Below are 21,138 nucleotides of genomic sequence, written 5' to 3' on the forward strand. Positions count from 1 at the left end.
GCAGAGCTAGAGTGAGGCAGAGTGATATGGATTGAGGTAAAGTAATGTAGAGCGAGAGAAGAGGGTTCTAGTGAGGTAGAGAGAGGGTAGAGAGTGGTAGAGTGAGGTACAGTGAGGGTAAAATGAGGTAAAATTAGGGTAGAAGGAGATGGAGTGAGGTAGAGTGAGGGTAGAGTGAGGTAGAGTGTGGTAGAGAGAGGAAGAGTGAGGGTAGAGTGAGGTAAAAGCAGAGCTAGAGTGAGGCAGAGTGATATGGATTGAGGTAAAGTGATGTAGAGTGAGAGAAGAGGGTTCTAGTGAGGTAGAGAGAGGGTAGAGAGTGGTAGAATGAGAGTAGATTAAGGTAGAGTGTGGTAGAGTGAGAGAAGAGATTTAGAGTAAGGATAGATTGAGCTAGTGAATGAGGGTAGAGTGAGGAAGAGTGAGGCAGAGCGACAGAAGAGAGTTAGAATAAGTGTTGAGAGAAGTAGAGTTAGGGTAGAGAGTGAAAGAGTGGGATAGACTGAGGTAGAGAGTGCTAGAGTGAGGTACAGTGAGGGTAAAATGAGGTAAAATTAGGGTGGAATGAGGTGGAGTGAGGTAGAGTGAGAGTAGAGTGAGGTACAGTGAGGGTAAAATGAGGTAAAATTAGGGTAGAAGGAGATGGAGTGAGGTAGAGTGAGGGTAGAGTGAGGTAGAGAGTGCCAGAGTGAGGTACAGTCAGGGTAAAATGAGGTAAAATTAGGGTAGAATGAGGTGGAGTGAGGTAGAGTGAGGGTAGAGCGAGGGTAGAATGAGGTGGAGTGAGGTAGAGTGAGGGTAGAGCGAGGGTAGAATGAGGTGGAGTGAGGTAGAGTGAGAGTAGAGTGAGGTACAGTCAAGGTAAAATGAGGTAAAATTAGGGTAGAATGAGGTGGAGTGAGGTAGCGTGAGGGTAGAGCGAGGGTAGAATGAGGTGGAGTGAGGTAGAGTGAGAGTAGAGTGAGGTACAGTCAGGGTAAAATGAGGTAAAATTAGGGTAGAATGAGGTGGAGTGAGGTAGAATGAGAGTAGAGTGAGGGTAGAATGAGGTGGAGCGAGGTAGAGTGAGGGTAGAGTAAAGGGTAGAGTGAGGTAGAGTAAGAGTAGAGTGAGGGACAAGGAGTTGGGAATGTAAATAAAGCACACTGATGAATACCACATACATAACATTTTTGGCATTAGGGATAACTGAGCTGTGACATGTATAAGCGCTAGTTTGCCCAGCTGCCGTGTGACTTGGATGTTACTGTGTTTGCAGAGATCAGAGGCTGGGTGGATAAACAGTCAGAATACTAATCCAGGATCAGCCACTTCCTGTTGATAATCTCACTCATTACGATGTGAAAGACAAGACCCGTATCTAACATCCTGTATGTGTCCGACACTCTCAGCAGTGCCTGAGATCGCTCTCTGATAAACATCGGCCATTGGATTATCTCCCGGATCTGGATCAGCATTATTACACAGTTACTTCATTAATTTCTGACCCAGACCTCTTCCTGTAACTCCCCACAACCAACCACCCACAAACAGAACCACAGCCACTGGATCAGTGGAGCAGCTCAGCGCACAGCGAATAAACTCATCACCGAAGAGATATCTGCACCCTGAAGGAAGTGTGGAATTTGAATGCTATTCAGAGGGTAGATAAAAGTTATCAGGAGCAATTGTTCATTTGGTGTTAAGGACAGTTGTCATAATGGTCTGCATTAATGTTGTCTTTTGTCCTGGAGCCATTTGTCAAATGGTGCCGACATTAACAGAACTAGTGAGGTAGAGGGAGGTAGAAACAGAGGTATAGTAAGGTAGCATGAGATAGAGGGTGATAGAGTAAACTAGAGTGAGGGTAGAGTGAGAGTAGAGTGAGGTAGAGTCAGAGTAGAGTGAGTTAGAGTGAGGATAGAGAGGGTTAGAGTGAGAGTGGAGAGGGGTAAAGTCAGAGTAGAGTGAGGTTAGAGAGGGTTAGAGTGAGTAGAGTGAGGCAGACTGAAAAGAGGAAGGTAAAGTGGGTTAGAAAGAGGAAAAGTGAGGAATGGTAAGGTAGAAGTAGAGGAAGAGTGATGTAAAGCGAGACAGAAAAAATAAGCATGACATAAAATGACACAAAATGAATCATTAATAATCTGTTTAATTTTCTCATATTGTGAGAATTGAGGTAGAGTGAGGTAGCACAAAGCAGAAAGAGATAGAGTGAGGGTAGAGTGAGGCAGAGTGAGGTAGAGTGAGGGAGAAATAGAGGTAGGGAGAGGTAGAGCGAGGTAGAGTGAAATCGAGGTAGGTAGAGTGACGTAGAGCGAGGGTATCTATGTGTGATCAGATTGAGGTGGAATGAGGTAGCACAAGGCAGAGCAAGGTAGAAACAGAGGTAGAGTGAGGTAGAGTAAAGCAGATTGTGGTAGCATGAGGCAGAATGATGAAGAGAGAGAGGAAGCAAGGCAGGCATAGAGGTAGAGTGAGGCAGAGTGTGGTAAAGTGAGGGTAGAGCAAGGCAGAGGGAGGTGAAGTGATGTAGAATGAGAGAGAAATAGAGGGAAAGCGAGGTAGAGTGAGGCAGAATAAAGTAGAGTGAGGGTAGAGGTGACGTGAAGTGAGGTAGAGTAAGGGCGAAATAGAGATAGAGTTAGGCAGAATGAGGTAGAGTGAGGTAGAATTGGAAAAGTGAGGTAAAGTAGGTTAGACGGAGGAAGAGTGAGGTATTGTGAGGGTAGAATGAGGTAGAAGTTGAGGTAGAGGGAGGTAGAAATACAGGTAGAGAGAGAGGTTGAGTAAGGTAACATGAGATAGAGGGAGGTAGAGTAAACTAGAGTGCAGTAGAGCGAGGTAGAGTGATGTAGAAAGGAAAGAGTGAGGTGAAATGGGTTAGAGAGAGGAAGAGTGAGGTATGACAAGGTAGAAGTAAAGGTAGAACGAGATAGAGCGAGATAGAAATAAAGGTAGTGAGGTAAAATGAGGTAAAACTCACTAAGGTAGAGTGAGGTTGAGGTCCACAGTAAATGTTCACAACAAGTTACTTCTTAACCTGGGAAAATAAGTGCAGGAAAACTTAGTGCAGAAAAAGCCCAGAGAGGACTAAACTCATTTAGAATATTAATTTATGCATTTCACATCAATATCAGGATATCCAACAGCGTTATCACACACCTGTAAACCGCCGGAGAACTGAACTCTGTTATTCAGTCTCTAAAAGAGGCCTGCAGTCTGATTGGCTCCTGGCCGGGGGAAGCTGCAGGTATTTGTGGTTTAGTGTTTCTCTGCAGCGTAAACTACCTGCAGCTATTTTTCCTGTTTCAGAACCAGCCTTCATTACTGCACCAGCTAATTACTCAGGACCTGGAGTTTGTGTTTAAACATGCAGGAGCCCGGGAGGCCTATAGTTCAATACTTTTCATGCAGAAGGCAGATTTGCATACCAATGGATATCCATTCTCCCGCCGGACATAGGTGTGGGGAATCCACCTGTCTCGTTGATGCATTATAATCAGTCTGGGACATGGAGGTACGTGTGCTACAAATGCCTTCATAGTGCTGCAGAGTGTGGTAGCACACAGCAAATTTTGGTTTTTAAAAGTAACTTTTTTTCTGGGACCTTGAATTGACCTTTTAACTCTGTTCAGGAATTAAATCTGAACTGTTGTGGGAGTTAAAATACTTATCCCATCTAGAGTAAAATACATGAACTCCTTCACAGTGTTAACAAATAATGCAAAAATGAAAAAAAAAAAAAAAACATTGTACTATTTAAAAAGCATCATTACTGATTACAATAACAATTTCATACTTAACAAGTGTATGCCAATGTATTTTCCCATTCCCACTGCATTGCATTTTTCAGTGCATTTCCAGCACTTTTGCAGTCACAATTTACAGTACAGTAGATGGTAACTTGCTCTTATAGCCTACAACACGTTGACTAGGCAAACAACAATTATATAAAATATAATGAAACACCCCATGGAAGGAAGCCCTGGTGGGCAAGACTACACACTGATGTTGAGCTGGGATTGGGGTCACGCCCATTAGAGTTCAGTCATGCTACACCACCAAAGAGTTCCCCTCAACTCAACTTGTAGTCTAAGTTAGAGAATAAACTCACACAATTTAACACTTTCACACATTTTTATAACTCCTGATTTTTGAACTTGAGAAATTTGCTGTGCATGAGATTTGCAGAATGAGGTAGAGTGAGGGTAGAGTAAGGCAAAGTGAGGTGAAGCGAGGCAGAGTGAGGGAGAAATAGAGGTAGATAGAAGTAGAGTGTGGTAGAGTGAGGTAAAGCGAGTTAGAGTGAAGGAGAATTAGAGTTAAGGAGAGGTAGAGCGAAGTATAGTGAAATAGAGGGAGATAGAGTGACATAAAGCGAGGGTATCCATGTGTGATACCATCAGCCAAAACACCAAATCTTAATCCCAGGTGTGAACAGTAGTATAAATAAAACAGGCTTATTTAAAATCCTCTCCAACCATGTTCTAATCATCTGTATTTACTTTTATTTATAGAATCTAATTCTAACTAAAAAACCTTTTCTAAGCTTAGACGAATAGCTTCTCTAACTATTTAAAGACTACTCAGACTGAAAATAAAATAAAAACATTAAATTGGACAGTGGACGGAGGCTGTAATAAAGTGGATGGCGAGTGTTTATTTATAGATATATTCTGTGCACTTTGGAAGCTTTCCATAAACACACTCAGCCTCTGCCTTCAGCCACAGCACTCTTAATGAAGTGCACTGCATTATGGGCTACCTGCTGTCCACCAGCCAACAGCAGTGTGCCCCTGCCATCCAACCCCCCAGCGAGAATCAGATCAATTACACTGTAAACACGCCCAGTTCTTTTTTTTTCCACTTTCTCACTCTCTAATTTTTTTTGCTGTCTTTTCTGCTGGTTTGTTTTCACACACAAGATTCCACACAAAATTAAATAGTTCTCAATAGAATGCTGTCTAAAAGTCAAATTCTGGACATGGACTTAATCAGCCATTTTCGTCCCCAACGTCCCCAAGCCGTTTGTGCCAATACTCCGGATGCAGAGTATAATATGGGAACTAGTCCAAGCTGCATTTATATAATGACAATCAATCTAAACCACATCTGCAGAGCCCCTGGTTGGCAAGTATAATGCAGCAATCATCCCAAATTGTATGTGCCAACACCCTGGTTACCGAGTACAATATGGGACTCGAACCGAACCTCATGTGCCAAAACCCTGGTAGCCGAGAATAATATGAAAATTGGGTCGCATGTGTTGACTGTCCGGTTGCCAAGTATAATATGACAATCAATCCAAGCCACAAGTGGTAATATTTCAGTTGTAGAGTATAATGTGGAAAATGGCTGGAGCTGCTACACCCCGTTTGCTGAGTATAATATGACAATCTGCCCAAGCCACCTGTGCCAACACTTAATACAGCAATCGTCCCAAATCATATGTGCCAACACCCTGGTTACTGAGTAAAATATGGGAATCAGCCCAAGCCTCATGTGCTGTCTGGTTGCCAAGTATAATATGGCAATCAACCCAAGCCACATGTGGCAATACTCCAGTCGTATAGTGTAATATGGGAATAGGTTTGAGCTACTACACCCCAGTTGCTGTGTATAATATATCAATCTGCCCGAGATGCTTGTGGCAATACTTCGGTTGCAGAATATAATATGGGAATCATCCAGAGCCACATTTGACAACTGTCCAATAAACATGTAGCAATACTCTGGTCAAAGAGTGTTATATGGAAATAGACTCAAGCTGCTACACCCCGGTTGCTAAGTATAATATGAAAATCTGCCTGATCCTCTTGTGCTAACACTTTGGGTTGCTGAGTATAATATGACAATCAACCCAAGCCACATGTTGCAATACTCCAGTCGCAGAGTGTTATATGGAAATAGACTCGAGCTGCTACATCCTGGTTGCTAGGTGGAATATGACAATCTGCCCGATCCTCTTTTGCCAGTACTTCGGTTGATGAGTATATTATGGGAATCGTTCTGAGCCTCTCTGGTTGCCATGTATACTATGGGAATCGGCCCAAAACGATTATGCCAACTCTGGTTTCTGACTGTAATGTAGGTATCATCTCGCGCCACTTGTGCCAACACCACAAGTGCTAACGGAAATAAAACAGAAACTGGCCAGAACCACTTGTCTCTGTACCTGGGTGGCATATATAGTATGGGAATCGACCCAAAACTACTTGTACCAACACCCCAAATGCAGAATATAATATGTGAATCGGGCCGAAACGTTTGTACCAACCAACACAACGGATGCTAGTATAAACCAAATTCGGTACAAATTTGCATGGCTGATGCAGAGTTTCAGCCAATGCAGCCATACAAATATCAGCCGGTCGATTCTACATGCTAATTTGCTGAATAATAGCTGAATATTTTCAGTTTTAAGTGCATCCCTAATCGAAACACAACAAATTGTGTTTCAACAGAAGTGCTAAAGACTGTACACCAGGGGTGTCCAAACTACGGCCCGCGGGCCATTTGCGTTTCCGTTTTTGGAGCGGCCCGCGAGGTATTTTAGAAATAGAATGAAAGTTGGCCCGCTTTTAAGCAGGTTTTTATAATGTGAGATTCAAAGTTTGAACGCTAGGTGTCAGAAACGGGCCAAAGAGTCTAAAAGCGTAGAGAGTGCGCATTTCTAGCGCAGAAAAACAGGGCAAAAGAGTGTAAAAGCGGAGAGTGTGCGCATTTCTAGCGCAGAAAATCGGGCTAAAGAGTCTAAAAGCGGAGAGAGTGCGCAGTTATAGCACAGAAAAACGGGCCAAAGAGTCTAAAGGCGGAGAGAGAGCGCAGTTATAGCGCAGAAAAACAGGCCAAAGAGTCTAAAAGTGGAGAGAGTGCGCAGTTATAGCGCAGAAAAACGGGCCAAAGAGTCTAAAAGCGTAGAGGGTGCGCATTTCTAGCGCAGAAACACGGGCCAAAGAGTCTAAAAGCAGAGAGAGTGCGCATTTCTAGCGCAGAAAAACGGGGTAAAGAGTCTAAAAGCGGAGAGAGTGCGCATTTCTAGTGCAGAAAAACGGGGCAAAGAGTCTAAAAGCGGAGAGAGAGCGCATTTCTAGCGCAGAAAAACGGGCCAAAGAGTCTAAAAGTGGAGAGAGTGCGCAGTTCTAGCGCAGAAAAACGGGCCAAAGAGTCTAAAAGCGGAGAGAGTGCACATTTCTAGCGCAGAAAAACAGACCAAAGAGTGTAAAAGCGGAGAGAGAGCGCACTTCTAGCGCAGAAAAACGGGCCATTTTTTTTTAATAGTGTGTATAAACAATGCACAGATGTGATGGATATTGATTATCTGATAGCTGGTTCAGTAGAGCTTTGTTGTATCAGTTTCAGCGTGTTGTACTTGGCTAATTAGTGGCTAGTTATCAGCTGCTTTAGCCTCTGGGTGGTTCTAATAATCCCCCTGTTCTTCAGGTCCAGGAACTTTACTCTTGTTTGTGTAAATCAGGGCATCTTTACAATTCCTTATTTTAGCTGTTTGTCATAAATCAATAACACTGGTTATTACTTCTCGCTGTTCTGATTCGCCCGTGGTGGTGCTGGGCTGCTCTCTGGGACGCTGGCGAGGGGCTGTTTTGCTCTATGCTGGGGTTTGAGCTGGAACGGAGGGACGTGTTCCTGCATTGAGTCACTAAAAATAAGGGAAATCATATTGCAGAATGAAGCCCCCCACCTGGAATTAGATCAGACAGGGAACACCCCCAGGACATGAGCTAGCGAGACAAAAGTTTGGATTCTCTAAACTCATAAAAACAGAACATATTTCGGCTATCAACAAATCTGAGAGCTGCAGGAGAAACTGCTGTATTTATTGAAACATTTCTGAACATAAGAAAATGTGAAATGATAAGTTATTCGAAGAATAAACCATCATCTGTGGCTGGAAGTCAGAAAAGTACAATCAGCCTCACTCTGTCTCTGTGGGAAGGGAGGGTGGTTCTAAGGATGTCGAAAGAACCAATTCAATACTAAAATTCTACTCAGATTCTATAGCACCAAAAGGAACCGTAACAATATCAGCTACCAATAGAAAGGCAAGATTTAAGGCTTTTTAAGACATTTTTCTGAAACAATAATCAAACTGCATTAACTTGGGTGCCAAGTGGTTCAGCGGTCTGAAGTGCTGCCACCATGATTGGGAGATCGCTGGTCTGAATCCAGGTCATGCAGCTTACCATCAGCTGCCAGAGCCCTGAGAGAGCACAAGATAGCTCAATATATGAAATACATTTCTCCGTAATGTTAATCTGGTAGTTGTTTTTTCTTTATACTTTTTCATTAATGGACACGTATAAATGACCCAAATTACTTTGATATCATTTTTACAATAATTTCTATCAACACTGCAAAAAACAAAATCTTAGCAAGTAAAATTATCTAGTTTCAAAGTAATAAATCTTATTCTTGATCTGATGAGAATTTTTAGCCTTACTAAGCATTTTAAATGTAGGATTGTTTAGAATTAATTATCTTATTCAATCTTACTTAGATTTTTTACCTTGTTTTAAGTAATTTGAATTCCAAATAAACACAGAAAGTCACCAGTCAAGTGATTCTGAAACTTGTGTAGAAATTTAAGTTAGAAAATAAAATATTTTTGCTTGATTTGAGTCTTACTTCACTCATTTTGAGGCTTTGTCATTGCTTATTTTAAGAATACTTTATAAGAAAATTTTGCTTAACCCACTGGCAGATTTGTTTTGCTTAATTTAAGCATTTATGTCTCAATTTAAATAGATTTTATCTATTTTTTGCCAATGGATTCTTTGCAGTGAAAAGTTATCAAACATTTTCCATCTACTGTAAATCTGCCATTTTTGAGGCGAAAAATTGATTTTATGTTCAGTGAAACATAAGTTTCAGCACAGACTAATGTTCACATTAAACTAAAACATTTTCGTTTTTAATCTACTATATATAAATGATAAATTGTAAATCTTATATGGAGCGGTGGCTGATTACTACTAAATTATTGCTGTTATTGTCCGATTTCAATTACAAAACTTTGTAAAGGGATTTTTATGTAAACATTAATCTGAAAAAAAGAACAATTGTAATGTAATAAAAAGCTCAAACTAAGCCAGATAAAGTTTTCTCTCTCGCTTACAAACAACGTCCTAAACTTTTAGAAATTACACTTTCCATATGACAGTGTAAAGCAGCAACTATTGTTCAGCACCTCCAGGAACTCCTTTCTTCAAGACGCTGAGAAAACTATTCCAGGTGACTCTCCCTCATGAAGACACTGAGATTAAAATCTCACCAAGAGTCTGCAGATCTGTCCTCAAGGAGAAACTTGAGTGATACTTATTTAAAAGAATCTAACATACAATTGTAACATATTCTGGTTTGTTTAACACTTTTTGTTTACTTAATAATTTTGCATGTGTTCCTGTAGAGCTTTAATGTAGTTTTCAATATTAAATTTACAATGTAAAAAATTGAAACACTGAAACATATGAGAAAAAGTGTGTCCAAACTTTTCACTGGTACTGTATACATTCCTAAACTTTCCGTTTTACCCATAGTGCTTTTCCACCGAAGTGAAACCAGCACCGTTGTGGTTCGCGAACCTTTTTTTTAACCGTTCGCCATTTTTTCACCAACAAAAGTAGCTTCCGGAACCAAGAACATTCGTTCGCAGTGGGAACCAAAGAATACTAGGTTCCTCAGCGCGAACCGTGACGACATTGGTGGGCGTGTCTGAGAATGCACAGTGTTCTGCTCAGGAAACACAGTATTTACTCTGGATTTAATGTTCTCCAGAGTTTTAGGATTAACTTGAAGGGAGCACTAGGAAGGAGAAACTCTACGGTGAACTAGAGGAGGATTTATCTCAGGCAGGATATTTTATCACGAAAGAGCAAGTGATAAACAAAGTAAAAAAGCTTAAAAAAAGACTACCGAGATTCCAAAAAAGCAGTGTCGTGCAGTGGAGCTAGGCGGGAGAGTGTACCGCCGTTTTATGATGTGCTGGACAGCGTGCTGGACAGTAGGTCAGCTAACCAGATGACTGAATTCGGCCACAGCAGCGGTACAGTGCAACCCTAGCTCTCCAACTCCGCCCACATCAGCCAGTAGTGGTGGTACGTTTACTGATGTGATGTCTTGGCGGTTTCATTAAACTGGTGGAAACATGGGCTGGTTCGCTGAAAAGCACCGCGGTTTGTTGAAATCCGAACGGAACTGGTTCAAGGACCAGAGTTCTTTTGGTGGAAAAGCTCTTTTAAATGAAAAAAGCCAGAATCACTGTAGACGTGATATGAGGGTAAGGGACAGTCTGTAAAGTACGGACCCTGATTAAAAACGTAAAACACTAATACAGCGACAAAAAGGCTGATGGTATTAGATATAAAGATCTGATGATTGACCTTAATTAACTTCCTAACTTGTAATAGTCCTGCTGGAAACACTGGTTTACTGTAAGAGGACAGTGTTGATGCTCTGGGTCGTGTAAGGTAACCTGTATCTCCATTAGGGTTCGTTTGATGTTAGACGGCACACGTTTCACAGCAGTAGCCATCAGGGCTGACTGTGATGGATAAAGAGAGGCGGAGTCTCGCCTCACTGAGCGTTTCATACACAGCCCAGCCGGCTAATGGGCCATCAACACTAATACAGACTCACAGAGACACTGACAGCAGGACATGAAAAATTATACAACAGAGAGAGAGAGAGAGAGAGAGAGAGAGAGAGAGAGAGACAGAGAGAGCATTTGCAGAGACTACACCATGGGCACTATCTTACACAAGTGCATTGCGATGCTCATTGCTATATTACACCCCACCAACAGTCTATTTTCACACTCTACACCTGCATTGTTTAAACAGCAACAGTGCTTGTGAAAATATCTACACTGGTGGGTGTGGTGGTCTGGAATTGAGGTGTGTTCAGGTAAATTTATGGTGTATTGCTTGTTTATCTTGGTAACAGAAAACAGAGGTGCACCACTGACTGAATACAACCTAGACAGATGTCAACAGTCAGACGTTCATTGCTATCTTGGAAACACAATTTTTATACACAAAAAGGACATGCAGCAGTGCACAAACACAACTTTTTACATCAACAATAAACAGAATACACAATAAAACATCATTGTTGTTCCTGTAAATGAGCTGTTGGCAAAAAGCAGGTCAAGCAGGACAGTTTCCTCAGCTGAGAAGCATTGGACGTGTTCAGGTAGCTGCGCCATTAAATTGCAAATCTGCCAAAGTCAGAGCTCACCTTGACTTGGTGATTGGTTTATTTCATGTTATGCCCAAAATAAACCAATTAAAAGAATTAGTACATGCCTTTTTCATGTTTTGAAACATGCAAGGTGTACTTTTCCCGCCGTTACGATAGCAAAGACACACTGACACGCCGTAAATCAAGCTGCACAGTTGATAGCTTGCCTATAGATCACTAAAATAGGGCCCTAGATGTCCTTTTCAGAAATGCTCTTCAGAAATTGCTGATGATACATATGTGCAAATGTACACACACAGCTTGTGAAGTACTGCCAATAGAATAGGACCCTTTGGAGCAGATAAATAAACATGAAGCTATCAGCTCCAAGCCTAATGCCACACACAGACTAAAGGGAAACCGTACGCTTGTTTTGTCTATGAATGCAATCAAATCCTTACAGCAATGCTCCAAAATCTAGTACAGAGTCTTCTCTGGACAGTAGAGACCTTTAGTGTATGACTATAAGAATGATAATCATGTACCTACCTTGGATGTCCACTCTGCGTCCACTTTATGAGCTCCCCCTAACTTACAGATCAGCTACTGTACACAGGTGTATAATTACAGACTGTACTCCATCCGTTCACATGCAAAATTAATCCCCCCCCCCACTGTGCCCAGTTTCTGACCACAGGGCTGCTGATGTCCAGATACTATTCAGGAGGTCCATATTCAGCACAGTAGAGACAATAACACTGGAAAGTGACCCACAGTATGTGCAATGAGACTTTTATTTTTTATATAACACAGTGGATCAACACCAGCAGATGACATGTCTCTCCAAACCATCACTGATCATCAGTAAATTTTACATTTCATTTGTCATTTCAAGCTGCTTGAGGTCTAGTGTGAAGAGTCCACCAATCAGTGATGGTTTGGAGAGACATGTCTGTCATCTGCTGGTGTTGATCCACTGTGTTATATTATCAAGTGCTTCCCTCTGTTGACAACTTTTATGGAGGTGTGGATTTCATTTTCCAGCAGTATTTGGCACACTGCCCACACTGCCAAGGGTACCAATTGATCTTATATAATATTCTAATTTTTGAGACACTGATTTTTTTTTAGGTTTTTATTGGCTGTAAGCCATAATCATCAACAATTAAAGACATAAACGCTTAAAAATAACGGTGTGTAACATATCTATAAAATATATGAGTTTCACATTTTGAAGGAAAAGCAGCAACCTCCAGGAACTCCTCCCTTCAAGACGCTGAGAAAACTATTCCAGGTGACTCTCTCTCATGAAGAAACTGAGATTAAATGTGCTACTTATTTAGAAGAAACATATTCTAGTACAACACTTTTTATTTACTGAAAAATTATCATGTGTTTCTGTAGAGCTTTAATATAGTCTTTAATATTAAATTTACAATGTAATAAAAATCATTCTCATTGTCCAGTCTCTGATTTCTTAAAAGGAATAAGAACCTCCTTGGCGTAACCTTCTCTTATCCACGGTGAGCAGCCGGAGCTAATCAGACTCATTGAACGGACGGTTTCGGTCAGCAGATCGACCCAGACGCTGCAGTTCCTGCAGACAGTCTAAAGCACCTGTGCTGTGAGACACCGTCCAAACCGGCCAGAGGACACTGGCTAGTCCAGCAGAGGGCCACCACACCATTAACCACCTAATCTAAGCTCTCCTTCAAAGAATTACATCAGTCATCGTAATTTAGTCATCTGAAATGTTTTTAGTTTTAGACTAGTTTACACAGGGTATCACAGCAACCACTAAGGAAACATAGCAACCACATTTCCACACTGTAGCTACATCTCCTGCCCACTTAGCAACACCTCTGGGTTTCCTACAAACCTTCTTTCTATCCTTACTGTCTGTCTATCCTCCTGTTTGTCTATGTCCACCTGTCTGTCTGTCCTGCTGTCAATCTGTGTCCCTCTGTCACCATGTCTGTCAGTCATCCTTTCTGTCTGTCTGTCTGGGTCCTTCTGTCTGTCCCTATGTCTGTCTGTTTGTCTCTCCTTCTGTCTAGTGTTTATACTCATGTCTGGCCCTTTCTCTGTCTGTCTGTGTCCTCCTAACTGACCGTTTGTCCTCCTGTCTGTCCCCAAGGTTGTCTTTCTGTTCTGTTTGTCTGTCCTTCAGTCTGTCTGTCCTCCTGTCTGTCCATGTGTCCTCCTGTCTATCTGTCCTACTGTCTGTCTGTCCTCTTGTCTGACCCCATGTCTGCCTGTCTGTCCTTCTGACTGTCCCCATTTCTGTTTGTATGATCTCCTGTCCATCCCTATGTCTGTCTGTCTCACATCCTGTCTGTCTGTGTCATCCTGTCTGTCAATATGTCTGTCTGTCTCTCCTCCTGTCTTTCTGTGTACTCCTGTCTGTCCTCCTGTCTGTCTGTGTCCTTCTCTCTGTGTACTCTAGTCTGTCTGTCCTGGTTTAATCTCATCAGTCCTCCAGTCTGTCTGTCCCATGTCTATCTGTCTGTCAGTCTGTCTGTCTGTCCTCTTGTCTCTATGTCTTCCAGTCTGCCTGTCCTGGTTTAACCTTGCCGTCTTCCTGTCTCTCTGATCCCCATGTAGGCTCATCACTGAAGCCATTCATTTGAGCCGGTGTGTGTCATGCTATAATAACCGTCCATGTTTAATTTGGACGTTTGATTTAAGTGGACAGGTACGTGAGAGGTATGTCCAGCCTGGTAATGAAGAGTTTCAGACAGGAGGTTTTATTCATCACATTATAACGGACCTGCGTTTATGAAGGCTATGTGAGGTTACACAGTATTTCTGCAGTAGTAATATAGAGTTGTGTAAAAAAATTTATATAGTTTTATTTATTTATCTGAAAATAATTAATAAAAAATGTAATACATTAAAACTATTCTTAATTTTTCAGTAACTATTATAGTAACTAGTATCTGCTTGTGTGTGTGAGTTTGACTGTCCACAAATATCTGTATCCTCAACAATGAGAATAAAACCTAGTTATAGAACATAGTTTCCTTTTATTGGAAAATATCTAATCCCTATATTTTATATTTAATCCCTGCCTGGCAAATCGACCCACAGTGTAGCAGTGATTTTAAAAGAAAATACTGGATGATCTGTTTTTTTAATATTTAACTTTTATGATTTTAAACTATGAAATAGTTTGAAATAAATGTTTCCTAAATAACTTTTGGTTAATTTTCTCCAAATTTGTTGTAAGTAATTGACAGAGGTGGAAAGTAATCAATTACATTTTCTCAAGTTACTGTAATTGAGTAGATTTTATGAGTAATTTGTAATTTTTAGAGTAGTTTTTAAAATAGGTAATTTTACTTTTACTCAGGTACATTTTGACACAAGTAATTTACTTTGCTACATTGGAAAACTCCCAATTACTGAGTAAAAAATAAAATGCTGAGAAAAAAACAATTGTCTAAATTAAAAATAATAATAATAGCCGTGGATGCACGCCGGCAAGTGAATGCTCGCATGTGGAATAACGAGGTAATAACGTCCTCATGCAATACAAAATGTGCCCCGCCGGACAGAGCTGCCAGCTTTCAAAACTTCCACATCAAACCTGAGAAAGCATATGGTGTAAGTACTTTTATCATTAAACAATCTGCTTAAATGTTGAAAAAAACATTTAAATAGCAGTTAAAGCAGAGCAATGGCAAGTTAAAATATAACAGTGAACTGTAAAACTGTAAAAAATACAGTTTATAGTCACATATATAACCATAACTTTTTAACAGTAAAGAAAAAAAATGTATCAGAAACCTATGCCTCTTGTTCTTGAAAATGTTTTATGGGGGGGTCTGAACAAATACTGCCTGAAAGGTCCAAACTATTTTGTGAAATAATAGTTAATTAAAAACAATTTAATTTATGATTTGTTGTACTTTTTTTTACATCAAATAATTAAAAGTAACTATGTAACTTTTACTCAAAGTACATTTTAAATTGAGTACTTTTTACTTTTACTCGAGTAGATTTTTAGAAAGGTACTTTTACTTTTACTTGAGAAGAATTTTAGCAAAGTAAAGGTACTTTTACTTAATTACAATTTTTCAGTACTTTTTCCACCTCTGGTAATTGATGTTTTAAAGGGACGAGTTGTTCCCAGGCTCGGGTTTAGAGATGAGAAATAACTCTACAGTGTAAACTCTGGAGCGGTAAGTCCAGTCCTCAGCAGCTGCCTCAGTGCTGGACGTGCGTTTGATGACTGATGGCCATCTGATCCGGTGCCAGCGAATACGACACCACTGTGCCAACACGACTCCTTTGTGTACTAACTGGGTTGGCCCATATGACTGCAGGACACGACCTCGCTCTTCTTCTCGGGTCTGAAACGATCACAAACACGGCTTACCTGACTGTAGTTCATTATATTACATAACTAACGATAATTCATTATTAAACACATGCAGCTCAAATGTCGTTACTACCAATATGCAAGCTGTGTGTTTAATAGGTGAACAGTTTTAGGGTTAGGTTTTAGGGGGCTCTCATGTCTATGCTACCTCCTGGCTCTCTCCCTTTAGTTAGATTGTAATATTCATTATTTCATCCAATTAATCATGGCTTTGTTTTGGGTGTAACGTGAAATAAACCAATCAGTAAGTCACCTCATCATTTAAGATTGACCTTTAAAAGCCAGGGGCGCTCTGACTTTGGCGTATTGCTATTTTAATGGTGCAGCTACCTGGACGTAGTTACCTCCAACGCTTTTCAATAAAGGAAACTGACTATGCTATTATAACCAATGCTATTTTATTGTGTATTGTGTTTATGGTTGGGTTTGTGCACTGCTGTGCCTTTGTTGCCAAGATAGCAACAAACGTCTGACTGTTGTTGTCTGTCTAGGTTGTATTCAGTCAGTGGTGCACCTGTGTTTTATAGTTGCAAAGATATTTAGCAATACGCCAGAAATTTACCTGAACACACCTCATTTTAGATTAACATGCCTAGCATAGATTAACATATATATATATATATTCCGACCTCACAATCTGATTGGTTGAGAAGTGTTCTAGCCGTGATGATATTTGTGATAACATCACGGCCTTCTCACACTAAACCTGTATCACTCCGCCGATACGTTGCCGAGTAACGGCGTATACACACAGTACAGTTTTGAATCATCGCCTCCACCGGCACCAGCAGCAGCGTTAGCTTAGCACAGGCTAGCGCTCAGCCACGGCACACTCGCCCGCAGCGCTGACTCGTGGAAAAAAAGGGAAGGAAATTCGCTCAGCTAATGCCAGAATGATAACTTAACCAGCCAGGCTAGGCTAAGCTAAGTTAATGCTGAGCTAAAGCAAGCTACGCTGACTGGGAATTTCCGGAGCGCGGATAGCTTGGTTCATTGCTATCTTGCACCCTGCACAAGATGTGTCATGATACTTAAGCAATAGAACACGAGAGGGAGTGTGTTATCACAAATAACATCACAGCTGTGATCCGGTCGCAGGCACGAGCCGATTCATATCAGCAAAGATTTCCAACATAAATCTTTTTTTCATTGAGGGCCGTGTGATTTAAGTGTTCCCTTACTTTTTGGAGCAGTTGTTTTTTAAAGATCTGGAGTCAACATCAAATTAAAGTTAAGAATAACAGAATTTTTTTGTTTGTTTGTTTTGTGTTGATTTGATTCCTGCATTTTCTATAATATCCTCATGATTTCTTTCTGATTTGTTGCTGTATATTCTTATGTTAGATAATTAGAGAGAAAAAAATAACATTAAAATATATATAACAGTCATTGAACTAATGAAGCAACTGGGGAATAGAAGAATGTTAGAGATGCTTTCATTAGCCAATCACACGCTCCCTGATATCAGCTTAGCTCACCATGCAGAAAATAAACCACCTGAAAACGGCCATTTAGCGTTCCTACATGCCAGCAGCACACGACCCGCTAACCCAGCCGCGTAACGAGCCCCTGCTTTATTCATTTATTCATAATGAATTTCCACAACTTTCTGCAGTCGCACCTCCTGCTCAGCTCCGCCTCGGTCTCAGGAAACACAGCCAGCTTCTCGATTATCACATCCATTAAACCCCGGCCTTCAGAGAGGAGCTTTATGGTGCTTTTATGACATCACTGCAGCCGTCGAAGCTAAAGCAATCAACATTGTTCAGAATCATCCAACCAGAAGCAGAACTCCCACAGCTGCCACACAGAACCGAACCGTTCCCTGAGTTCCGTAGGAGAGGCCCTGTTGTGTCTAGAATGCTAATAGAAAGAAAAAGGAAATTTTACACTGTCAGAAAGCCTGTAGGGAATACTGTAGCAAAGGGATTTAGCAGAAAAGGGCAGGTGAGTCTGTCTGATCCCTCACTACAACCATAAATCAGAAAAAAAGGTTAGAGCAGTATGAAAAAAGCACAATGTTCTTCGTAAAGTGCTGTAAAGAAAGTGTTTGGCCCCTAAAACCAATATAAAAAGCAGTTTTTAAATGCTAAATGCTAAAATATTTACCCCCTAAACTTAATAACTTGTTTGTGCAGATGTAACGTTGTTTGTTGGTAAATGTGAGACGGGTGGTTGTGGTGTTTTTTGGTCAGCAGTGTTTTAAATTTTGGAATTCACCAATGGAGACCATTTTCACCCAGTCTCTTTCTTATTATTGAATCATTAACACAAAGAAAAAAAACTTAACTGAGGCTTTAGTGAGACCTGAATTTCTTTAAATGTTGTTCTGGGTTCTTTTGGGACCTCCTGGATGAGTTGTTCATGCCCTTTTGGAGTAATTTCAGTCGGCCGGCCGATCACTCCTGGGAAGGTTCACCAGTGTTCAATGTTTTCTCCATAAGTGAATAATAGAAAATCACTGTGGTTCTCAGAGCTTTAGAAATGATTTTTCAACCTTTCCCAGACTGATAGCTGATCAATGACTTTGTTTTCTCATCTCTTTTTGAATGGTTTCTTCAGATGGGGTATGATAATAATGTAATGTCTTTTATCTGTCTTTCATCTGTTGTCAGACAGGTTCTATTTAAGTGATTTCTTGATTCTACAGGTCTGGCAAATAACACTGAATCGTATTTGATTGCAGACAGCAGAAAGTTTTTTCACGTTTTTTTATTTATTTAATTTATTTAAAATACATCCAATCCTACATTTCAGCCTTAAAACACATTCCAAACAAAATTGGGATGTTAAAACATTTACTATTTTATAATGTATCTATTATTTGACTATAGACTGTATAAAACAAAAAAAATAATGTATTGTCTGTTCAACTTTAGAGATGAAATGGGCACATATCCTTTGGCTAAAAATCTAAAAACGAATACAATTAAACATTTAGCCAAGTTAGACAAATGTATTATTTATTATTTAAATCTATTGGACAAATACTAAACACAGTTCTTCACAGGTTTACATTCATTATTTTTATTACTTCGGTTTTCAAAGAAAACATCAGTTTGGCATAATTCCCAAAAACCAAAAGTGCTTTTTCTTTATCATTTTGGTTGCTTTAATAATTTGGTAACACTTTAAATGAATATCATATGTATAAGACTCATAATATACCCTGTTGAAGTCAATTTAAGTTGGGTTCAGTCAGTGGCGCACCTGTGTTTTCTGTTGCCAAGATAGCAATACGCCAGAAAGTTATATTCACAAGCATCGTTAGCACCGAATATCGATTGTTGGAGGGGTGTAAGATAGCAATGAGCATTTAAGCAGGGAACACCTCAAGCAGGTTGTAAGATAGAAACCTTTTGGCTCATACTCTCTGCAATTAAATAAGTCCAAATAGATGTAAGAAACAATGCATTTTGAGTTGTTTTTTTTTGCATTTTTTGGCATTCATAATGTCCCAGCAATTTTCTAATCATCATAAAATGCTAAACGCCTCCACTGCAGCCTCTCTTTGAACTCCCGAGATCAGGAAACCTCTGTGATTTACCGTGGCCTTCAAACACACTGAGTCAGAGTTGAGGTATTTCACATGAATTTTAACTACACTTTAGTATGAATGAACTCGGTATTTACTAGTGCTGTCAAAGATAACACATTAATAATACATTAACATGCTAAATTATTAACGGCACACATTTGCCTAGCTTGACCTTTTGTTCCATCCAAAGTATATCACAGGCCAAAGTCATGTTCCCCAGCTACTCACACACTATTTTTTCCTCCATAAATAATGTTTTTAAATGCTGTTTTAAAGTGATATATTCAACAGAATGAGCAAACTACACTATCCCGCGCTCACAGAAGAACTGTGGGTAAATCTACCAGCAGCAAACGAAAGAAAATGAAAACTGCAGCACTATAACTATAACAAGAATCCACAAACTGTATGAACGAGAGCATGGAGAGATAACGGATAGCGGGATGGGGGGATGGACAAGTTGATAGATGGATGGTTGGATAGACAAGTTAATGGACAGATGGATGAATGGATGGATGGGTGGGTGGTTGGATTGACAAAGACAGTAATGGAATGGACAGATGGAGGGATAAATGTACAGATATATCTAATAGCTAAAATTGGAAACCTTAAAAACAGCCCAAATATTAACTTAAGATAAGAATATATAAAGGAATAAATCGATGCAGTGATAAATAGACGGATAATGAATGGACTGAATGATGAACGGATGGATGGATTAATGGATGGATGGATGGATGGATTGATGGATGGGTTGATGGACTGACAGAGGCAGGGATGGAATGGACAGATTGAGGGATGAATGTAGCTATGATGTATCTATTGGCTAAAATTGGAAATCTTAGAAACAGCCCAAATATTAACTTATGGTAAGAATATATAAAAGAATAAATGGATACTATGATAAATAGATGGATAATGGATGGACTGAATGATGAACGGATGGATTGAATAATGGATGGATGGATATATGAATAAAGGAATAAATTAATGAAATGATGGAGGACAGTTAATTAATGTATAGGTAAACTGATGGATTGAACAACTTATCATTGAAAAGTTACTTTATTTCAGTAATTCAGTTCAAAATGTGAAACTCATATATCATATATAGGTGTATTATACACAAAGTGATCTATTTTAAGTGTTTTTTTTTTCTTTTAATGTTAATAATTATGGCTTACAGCCAATGAAAACCCAAAAATCAGTGTCTCAGAAAATTAGCATATTATATAAGACCAATTGGCACTTTTGACATTGTGCCAAATCCTGCTGGAAAATGAAATCCACATCTCCATAACATTCTGTAAAGTGCTGTAAGATTTCTGGAAAAACACTGCACTGACTTTAGACTTGATAATAAAACACAGTGGATCAACACCAGCAGATGACATGACTCTCCAAACCAACCATCACTGATCATCAGTACATTTTACATTTCATTTGTAAATCAAGGGATCAGAGTCTGGAGGAAGAGTGTAGAGACACACAGTCCAAACTGCTCGAGGTCTAGTGTGAAGTTTCCACCAATCAGTGATGGTTTGTGAGGATGGCCAGGCTAATTAAAAGTAATCTACAGTAACACTATCATCATCACCATCATCATAATTATCATCATCATCATTATCACCACCAAAATCATCACCATCAACACCGTTATCACCATCCTCACCATCTCCATCATCACCATCCTCACCATCATTACCATAATCATAATCATATCATAATCATCATCACCATCATAATCACCACCATCATCATAATCGTCATCACCATAATCATTACCGTCATCATCCTATGGTGGGTTGCTGTGGTATCTGTATGTGGTTACTGTGGTATCTGTACATGGTTACTGTGGTATCTGTTTGTGGTTACTGTGGTATCTGCATGGGTTACTGTGGTATCTGTATGTGGTTACTGTGGTGTCTGTATGGATTGCTGTGGTATCTGTATGTGGTTACTGTGGTGTCTGTATGGATTGCTGTGGTATCTGTACGTGGTTACTGTGGTATCTGCATGGGTTGCTGTGGTATTTGCA

General features: G+C 40.0%; 1 protein-coding gene across 2 annotated transcripts in view; it reads right to left on the reverse strand.

The window, feature by feature from the left end:
- chrm3b (cholinergic receptor, muscarinic 3b) overlaps window positions 1-21,138 on the reverse strand; it is a 135,336-nt gene that overhangs the window by 16,484 nt on the left and 97,714 nt on the right. Inside the window, exon 3 of one of the 2 annotated variants that reach the window (XM_049464560.1) lies at window positions 2,963-3,019. The exons of the other annotated variant lie outside the window; for it this stretch is intronic. The gene's annotated coding sequence lies outside the window, so the exon portion shown is untranslated. The remainder of the gene's footprint in view (window positions 1-2,962; window positions 3,020-21,138) is intronic. 2 annotated transcript variants of the gene reach the window in all.

This window comes from Astyanax mexicanus, chromosome 15 (assembly GCF_023375975.1).
Source record: "Astyanax mexicanus isolate ESR-SI-001 chromosome 15, AstMex3_surface, whole genome shotgun sequence".
Lineage (NCBI taxonomy): Eukaryota > Metazoa > Chordata > Actinopteri > Characiformes > Acestrorhamphidae > Astyanax > Astyanax mexicanus.